The sequence below is a fragment of the Cyprinodon variegatus genome, unplaced genomic scaffold, assembly GCF_000732505.1.
Source record: "Cyprinodon variegatus isolate N-32 unplaced genomic scaffold, C_variegatus-1.0 Scaffold1937, whole genome shotgun sequence".
In the NCBI taxonomy this organism is placed as follows: domain Eukaryota; kingdom Metazoa; phylum Chordata; class Actinopteri; order Cyprinodontiformes; family Cyprinodontidae; genus Cyprinodon; species Cyprinodon variegatus.
The window spans coordinates 35,756-44,445 of record NW_015152390.1 but is presented as its reverse complement, the minus strand read 5'-3'; the positions used below and the strand labels follow the sequence as shown (position 1 = coordinate 44,445).

Below are 8,690 nucleotides of genomic sequence, written 5' to 3'. Positions count from 1 at the left end.
TAACTCTACCCACCTCTTCAATCAAACTAGTGAGCTTGAGATGAAATTAAACTTCACGATTCCCCAGAGCAAAGGTCTAACCCAGAGAACCACATCTGGTATATATATCTATATTTTCTGGGGATCATCAGTTAAGATCCAAAACAAACACTCTTGATTATTATGTTAGACTAGAAAGATGAGGCCCAGTCCTTTTTGACCATTTTTAATGCTTTTTTTTCTCTTCTAAATAATCTCTTTGACAATTCTTCCCAATAGCTTTAAGCTCATCTGACTGAGTGACAAAAAACTAATGTCAAATAATTATACTAGACTAAACAGATGATGCAGAGTGTTTGATAAAATGATTTTCTATAAAGTGGTGTTTAAATGTCTGTTTATTTAACACTAAGATGCTGTTAATTTGTTTGCAGGCTGGTCTTGATCAGTTGTTCAGGAGGCTTGTATTTTTATAGGAAAATTCACAACTTTTTAGTCAACAATGTTGTATCAGCTGTCATCAGTTTCCATAGTAACCATGGGCTACAATGGCTTCAACTGGGAAAAAAACATTTTGAACGTCTCATCAACAGCTAGAAGGCTAACTGTCTACAAAACAGAGAAACTTAGTTATTTCCTCTTAGACGTCAAATTAAGATTCTCAAACATGATTTCATCAGAATGCAAAGCGAAAGACATAAATCTCAGACCTTCAGCTGTAGATCTGATCTGATCTGTGAAAAAAAAAAGATGTTTTGTCATTTTGATGGTATTGATGATCAGACTAAAAGCTGGTTTAGCATTTTTAGGTAAAATGGCTCTGATCTATATTGATCCTTTTTGTATCATTTCACAGATAACTCCTCACTAAAGCAAAGTGGAGGAAAAACACCTGAACCAGGTTCTGAAGATGAGAAACAAAGCTGAAACACCCTTCATCCATGTGTGTAACTGCTGTGAGTTGGTCCTCTATGGGAAAATGTTACAAACCTAAAAGCTGTTTAACTTGAAGATGAATATTAGAGAGTAAACTGAGATTTCAAATGCTGGTGGAGACCTAAGCAACAGTCTCCTGTAGGTGGACAGTTGTCTCTGTCTGAGCATAATGTTGAGGAAGCAGGAGGAACATCTGCTGACAGGAGAGAAACATGAAGGGATGAACTGGAACACTAAAGGACCTAAGCCTGCCTCACTCTAATCCTGCCTTATGGAGAAATATTTACTTCTTTGTCTTAATTTAAACACAACAGCAATAACTTTATTGTTTTGTTTTTCTTAAGTTTTATCTTTTCCAGGTGTTTGTTATCATGGGTTGGACAGATGCTTTTTTTTATCCGTCAGTGTTATAAACTATGTCTGTTTGCTGCAACTTTATGGTCTAAAAAAGTTCTAGCTATATAAATATATAAATAAGGTTTTTTCTTTGTGAAGAAAATCAGACATATATGCACTAATCCTAAATTATTTAAATGTATGTGTTATTGTTGGGGATGTTGCGCTCTATGGTAGGTCAATTCACTGTATTACCACTAGAGGGCAGCACACTCCACTTGTGACAACTCTGAAGTCTGTTTTTCACATCATGTCTTGACTTGAGGAATGAAGCAGCTGAATGTAAAAAAGCTTAAAATTACTTCTATAAAATACGGGTTTGCTTAAAATGAGTTAAAATGTAATAAAAAAAAAAGAGAGCTGTCATGTGAGGAAAATTTTTGCGTTGAACCTCAGTCAGTATCTTTCTGCAGAATTTCATCCTGACTGTACTTTGTGTGAATAAAGTTATTGATTATCCCCTTATATTTGTTTTCTCCAGATAATGACTTTCCTACTTGATTTAAAATAACATAGAAATAAATCTTGTGAACTTGAATGTTAACTACAGAGAAACCAGTACCTTTTGTCAGTGATTTTGTTTTTTTTCTCTGCATGTATTTCTTTTATAAACCTGCATTAAAAAAGTGTAATATATATTGCTATATAGTCAAGTACTCAAATTATTATTAAGCTGAATGGAAAACTCAACGTGGAAGTCTCTTATCAGCTTTACCTGCCGACGTCAGGGCCTAAGCACCTCTGAAGCCAATCATCGTCCAGCTTTTCTTCTGCAATACCAGCTGAACTTCAGTCTTCAATCAGGTTGTTGCCTCCTTTCTTCTGAGGTTCCAGGCCTTTTCTTCCCACTTCACCATCTGAAGCACCTGTCTGGCTGCTTGCACTGATCTCCCTTCGTTCTTGGTTTAGTTATGAGACAGAGGAATTTTCCCACAGCTCCATGTTGGACTCATCCCAGAAAGCTCATCCAAGCCTTCTCCCAGGCCCACTCCCATTCCTCCAGCACCTGCTTCAGTTAATGTTCCATCCTCTTCTTCTCCACCTTCATCCACTAAAGGAGTCCTTATGTAATTAAACATAAAAAAAATTCTCAACTCAGGTAATGTATTTTTTATGTAGAACACTGACAGAGAGTACTGCAAGATAAATAAAATCAACCAGTTAGACAAATATAAGATGTCTTTCAACATTTTGATCTGCTGAAAATTAGTGGGATCTACAGTTCTTCTTCTCTTGTAGGTTGGCTGGAATTTAAATTAATTGGGTGAAAATAATGTGGGTAGAGCCCTATTTAACAAATAAAAACAGTGATTTAGACGCCACAATTAACGTCACAAAACATGAAAAAAGGACATTGAATGCAGACTGTTATATAAACCAATGTGCACTGACTGCAATTAACATTGTTTTTTTATTTATTTTTTTGCCTTTTACTAAGAGCTCTTAGGACTGTGCATGAAGCGACTCATTACTTGGAATTCTGTTGTATTTTACAATGTTCTGACTTATAAAACTGCTTTTTTTTTTGTTTAAACTTTTTTAACCAAACAATTAGTAATAAAAAAACGTGTAAATGAGGCATTTCTGGTTTTCAATAGTCTATAAGTACTGAAACTAGTTCATTTCTAAAAGGAAAAAGTATGCAAGGTGACACTTGTGACAGGGAGTTTGATTCATGTAGCTCAAGCTCCTCTTATTTAGCGACTCAGTCCATGGTGAAGCCACTGTGCATCACACCTTAAGTCTAAAGCATTTACAGGTAGATGTCATACAGGATGAAAATAGATTAGTGATAAAGCCAATTGTTCCTTTTGAACAATTTGAAATACAGAGACATGTATGATGACATGTCAACTAGAGGCAGAAGGCGGAAGCAACACAAATATGTCTAGTCCGGTTTTAGGAATACCCTCTATTTCTTTTAGAAAAATTAGCAAAAGGACAAGAATTTTCCCCTTGTGGATAGAAAAGATGTCTGTGTGTTTCTCTCAAAAGGATTTGGTAAGAATTTGATTTATTAGTTAAGAACATAAAACAAATAAAGAATCTGATACGTCTCAGCTGCTACTGTGGCTGTGATTGGCTAAAACTTCGACATGGGAGCTGGGTACCCAATCAGCTCGAAGAATTGTGCTAAATGGCCCTCCCTTTTGCTAACACTTTCTACAGAACTATACCCAGATTGATATGGTGTACAGAGGCGTAGCCAGAAAATCCTAATAGGGGCGGCCAGTCAATAACCAATAGCACCAGAAGCTCAGGGTCAATCTACACTGTTCCTACAGGAACAAGCACAACATCTATATTTTCTAAATAAAGACTAGCTATACTTTCCTGCAGGCTTTGCTAACAAATAGACAAATATATTCAAACACCTGTACTTTCAAGATAGAAGGTATAGTGGATAATTCTATCAGGTTTGAGTTTTGTGCAAACATCTTTTCCATTGTCATTACTTACCTACTTTTATCAGTAATCATTTTGCATAAAATTGATATTTACAAGTACTTATATCTACATAAATTGATTATTTAATAGGTTTTTATGAGAATAGTTATTTATCTATGATTTCGCTGAAGACTCCTAGATGACTTGCAGAGGCACATAATTGTATCTTTACCCCAAATAATTCAAATTTTTGTTCAGAAAAGAGCAAGGGTGGCCACCCCTGGCCCCCCATCGAGCTCCACCCCTGACGGAGTAGAAACTGAATTGGACTATATGTTTCAATCTGGCTTATGCCAGGTTAATTATGTGGTTGTGATGCAAAGAAAATCCCTTCCAGGGTTCCTTCACAAAACCCAAAGGGAGTTTTTAAAAATTGTTTTTTTTTTTCTTGGAATAATATAAAGCAGGTTTGAAGTTTCTGATAGCTATAGATTTTCAAGAAGAGCAGATTAACAACACTTGAGGCTGTAAGAAAAGAGGTGGAATAGCCCTTTAGCCTTTTGCTGATCCGTGTTATGAGAAGAAGAGCATGCCTGCTGAGAACTGCCTCACCTGTTGCGATCTAAGCTCTTTAACATTGATGATCAAGCATCATGAATTTACAACTGTTTTAGTAAAGGAGGCCGTGGAGAGATTCATGACACTTGATCATCAGTGTGCAAGAGCTTAGAGCGCAACCGGTGAGGTAATGGTCAGCAATCGACCACTGTTTTAGTAAAGGAGGCCGTGGAGACAATCTTTTTAATCAAAATTAAAATCAAATTGTTGCAGCTTCTTTTCCAAACCTTTAGCCACTGAGCTGAGACTATAGGTCAGGTTGAGTGTTTCTTAGATTTGAGACGTGCTGATCTGGTGACAGATAAGCTGAGATTAAGGCAATTCATTACAACAGATGAGCGCCACTAGATGAATTACGAAACCATGAAATTAAATGAATAATACAGAGATCAAATGTTCAACTAAAGTTACGGCTCCCCATGACCTAACTTATCAACACTTTGGCAGCAGGTAAGTGCGCACCTTTCCATTTCCATTCACACAGCCGCCTGTAACGCATAGCCTTTACATTCATACCCAAACGTTCCCTGCATCTGATTTCTAGTGTTTGTCTCCAACACATATTCTCATCAAACATGAACTTGTGTTTTATTTCATTAAGGCACTTTCAGAAATCTGTGTCAAGTGTTTCTAGTAGATATTCCGTGCGTCATTCATTATCTCTGTAAGAATCTCCTTTCTTAGTTACTTTCATTTTCCTTATAGATGGACTTACTCCCATTTTTCTCGATCCTTCTTCCTTTTCTAACTCCAGTATTTCTCTCCAAATTCATCCTCCCAGACATCAACTTTGCTGATGATGTTCTTCTTTAGTATTATCAGCTGAAACTGTTTTTGGAGTCAATCTTTTCTTTTTAATGACCATGTTCATTACCTGGTCTCTGTCTGCGGTTCTTCTTCTTATCAACTCGGCGGAACTAACTGTTGGTGAGTATTTAGATTAATTAGATTTTCTTAATGTTTTTGTTCCTTGATGAGCTTATTGCTGGAGAACCTGAGGAGATCTTGTTCCTCTGCTGCATACTACAGATATTTATGCATATTGCTGACATTAGCTGGCATTTCGTATGTGTAGATAAATACAGTAATATTCTAATAACAAACTATAAACAATGTTATGTTTTTCTTTTTTTAAATCCCCCGAGCCGAATAGTAGGTTATTTTGAACAAAAGCCTGCGAAACCTGCTGAGGCGTCTTCTGTTGCTTTGGTTTAGCCAAACAGGTTTGACAACCGCTCCAAGATGGCGACTGTAATCCCAGGTGTACACCTGGGACAGTTCACTGCTTGTTCTGACAGCAACAGAGAAGAAACCCACACACTCTACCCATATATAGAAATCAGAGTCTAAAAAAAAAACTTAAACTAATATTTTGTTTTTATTTGACATATTTGACCAAAACTTAAAAATATATATATTTGATGCAACTTTAGCAGAAATATTAATAAAATAATCAATTAAAATCTGCAATTATTTCCGACTAACTGCTTTTCTTAAACTTTATAGCTTATAAAATTTTTTTAAAGTTTTATGAAAAATATTAATGATTCTAACGCAGTTAAATCAGGAAATCTATTAAAAATGAGGCTCCACTGGCACAACAGGCAGTGCACTGGGGTGGGCGGGATTAGTTCTGCATTTGACTGTTTAGAAATATACATTATATATAACCTTTTTAAATATCACCAACATTATTTATGCTGTATGATTTAATGAAAATGCAGCATTTTTCATTGATATTAGAACTTTATTATGTCTAAAAAAAATTTCCTGGTTTTACAAACGTTCATAAAATATGGAAATTATTTTTGACTTTTTTTTTAGTGGTTTAAAGAAATTAGAACTATTGATGTTTAAGAAATTAAAAGCAGAGGGGCTCTGAATTTGAGTGAACATGGCCCGTTGTATCATATTTGAAGCAGTGAACAAGGTGGGATTTATCCACCTGGTTAAATAAGATGATTGGTGAGTTTAAAATGTTGTCCTCAGTGAAGAAAAAAAGTAATTTAATGGGCTTAAAACCCCATATTTAAGGCTTCGAATCAGTCAGCTGGTGATTTTGGTCAATAGGGGAGTGTTGGTCTAGTGGTTAGAGCAGCGTGCTTGTGCTCTGAGAAAGTTGCAAGTATGCAGTTAAATCCCCACAGCCTCTACTCTGGGTTCCTGAGCAAAACCTCTAACCTCACACTGCTCCCTGGGTGCAAATGTACAATAAATCCAATAATCTTCTGTTATTTAACCTGTTAATGACGATACCTACAGATTGTGGACTTTTTCTATATAGAGAAACTTAAAGCTAATTTAAATCTGAATAGCAGATACAATAGAAAAGGTAAACATTACAGCTTGTCAAAAACAGAAAAAGTTCACATGAAGGAGTAAAAATGTTCTTGTTTTTCATTCACAGCTGAACTGATCTATGGAAAAGTTGGTGGCTCCATTGTTCTGAATCCAGGTCCGATTTCAGAGCCTATTAGGGGAGCAACATGGCAGCATAAAGAAGACTTTGTCTTAGAGTGGTTTGGACAGGACATTACTAGTTACAGACATTTTAAAGGTCAGCTTACCTTCCAATAAGAAAGTTTTTTTAAACCAAAGAACCTGCAGATTAACATCATCCATGATGTCTTTATCTGGATCCTGCTTCCAGGTCGCTGTGACTTTGATAAAACAAGTGGAAGTTTAACCATCAACAGTCTGACTCTAGAGGACAGGGGCAGCTACACACCTGAGATCAATGACAAAATTCTGGAGAATAAGGAACTCCGGGTTATCAGTGAGTTCAGCAGGTTTGACTGAGGTTTGTTAGGTTTTAACCTGAATCAAGTTGAGATAATCTGTTCCTGTTTCTGTCAGAACCGGTCCCAAAACCCACAGTGTCCATAAAGTACAATGATGAGAAGGATGTCTGGAGTCTCACCTGTGAAGCCCAAGTCACTGCTGACTTTGGACCTGTGAAGTATAAATGGAAAACAGGTGACACAGAGTTGTCCACCAACAAGGAGCTGCTGATAACAACGGTATGAGGATGAGAAACCCTGGAAGAACTCAGTAGAACCTTCATGGTTTGGTTTAGAGCTGTTTTCTATTTATTTCTCAGGAGAATAAGGAAAGCTCCTTTTTCTGTGAGTTGGTAAACCCTGTCAGCAGCAGCTCCAGTGCAACAGTGTATAACCCCTTTATCAGAGGTGAGAGGAAAACATTCCCATCTATGTATGCTTTATTTATGTTTTTCACCTTCAGTCAAAAAACACCAACTTAAAGTGGTATTCATGCTTCCCACAAAGTTCAACTGCTTAACTTATAGGAAGTCCCATCCACTGTAGCTTATGTTACACCTGCAAAAGAAACAGAACAGCTAAATAATGACAGAGGAAGCGATTTTCAGATTAATGACGAGGAGACCCTCATATAAATGCTTTATTTTATTTAGATGCTGCAACATACAAATGCACAAATTCTCTCACTGTCTTTGTCAGCCGATCCTCAAAACTATCCATCAGCACCTTAGGGATAGTTGTGATTGAAAAACAAGAGGGGGAAATCACCTCAACTTTCCTGCTTAACAACACCCATCCAAATCCTGACCAATCACACAGCTGTTCCTAGACATGCTGGGAGAAAAAGGTTATATCAAAAACAAGCAACTTCGTATTAAGTATGTAACTAGCCTTATTTTCTGTTGTCGATTTTTTTCTTTTCATCTACTTAAATATCTAAGATAATCGAAAAAATGGAAATAAAATCGTACATCGTTTAAAAAAAAACAAAAAAAACTTCACAAACACAAATTATAAAAAATTCATTTATATAGCTTATTTTTTAGGCATCTATTCCATCATTGTACATCTGGTCTAGACTTTGACTAGGCCATTCCAACACATCACTATGCTTAGATCTAAACCAGGCATGTTTACAGTTATCTTCCTCTTTAATGTCTAATATTTCCACCTTCTTATCAGCCTCCTTTTACTCTTTTGTTTCAGAGAGTTCTGGATCAACAGCAGCTGTACCGGTTGTTATTGTTCTGCTGATTGTAGCTGGGATTGGAGCTGCTTCCTTTGTTATGTACAAGAAAGGTGAGAAAACTTAAATTCATCACATTTTTAATTAACCTGTTATTGAGTTAAGGTGTTTTTAAGAGGTGTGGTATTTAAACAGCCTATTTATAAGTTTCAATGATCAGGTTTTAGTTTGTGTAAATGGTGAGGACATCTTTTTTATTTATTTTTTTTTTTTTTATTTTTTTTTTTTACAGTGTCCTGTCTGGCAAGGTGGCAATAAGAATAATTGTCTTGATGCCAACAGGAGCCCAACAGATTTTACTTTCACAAGTGTAGCGGTATCGCAATTGCCATACTGCTCCACTTGTT

General features: G+C 36.3%; 1 long non-coding RNA gene across 1 annotated transcript in view; it reads left to right on the top strand.

The window, feature by feature from the left end:
* Nucleotides 1-1,252, top strand: part of LOC107104886 — a 3,454-nt gene extending 2,202 nt beyond the window's left edge. The window contains exon 3 of the long non-coding RNA XR_001482301.1: nucleotides 836-1,252. This is a non-coding gene — a long non-coding RNA (uncharacterized LOC107104886). The remainder of the gene's footprint in view (nucleotides 1-835) is intronic.
* The last annotated feature ends 7,438 nt before the right edge of the window (nucleotides 1,253-8,690 follow it).